Source organism: Penaeus monodon, chromosome 25 (assembly GCF_015228065.2).
Source record: "Penaeus monodon isolate SGIC_2016 chromosome 25, NSTDA_Pmon_1, whole genome shotgun sequence".
Classification (NCBI taxonomy): Eukaryota; Metazoa; Arthropoda; class Malacostraca; order Decapoda; family Penaeidae; genus Penaeus; species Penaeus monodon.
Window position 1 is genome coordinate 38256694 of NC_051410.1, and position 279 is coordinate 38256972.

Sequence of the window (279 nt, forward strand, 5' to 3'; positions counted from 1 at the left end):
CAGGAGAATAAGAATATCACTGACAGCTATACAGTCAACAAGGGGTCGGCGTAGTTAAGTGCTGCGCCCCTTCAGTGTCTCGAACAGTAGGGAATGCGGCCAGCCGACTGAAACGGAATGACTCAAAATTATGCCTTTCGGGAATTAATAAAACTAAAAAGGCGCTGCGGATGGCCTTCTAGCGAAGTAATATTGAAACTAAAAACCCTCAAACGGTTTCATAGCCGCGGGTGTAGGTCAGGCCAGCCCGCAGCCAAGAAAATAAAGAAGCTGAGAGTC

General features: G+C 47.7%; 1 protein-coding gene across 1 annotated transcript in view; it reads right to left on the reverse strand.

Moving 5' to 3' along the window:
• Nucleotides 1–279, reverse strand: part of LOC119589226 — a gene marked incomplete at its 5' end in the record, with an annotated part of 73080 nt that overhangs the window by 5345 nt on the left and 67456 nt on the right.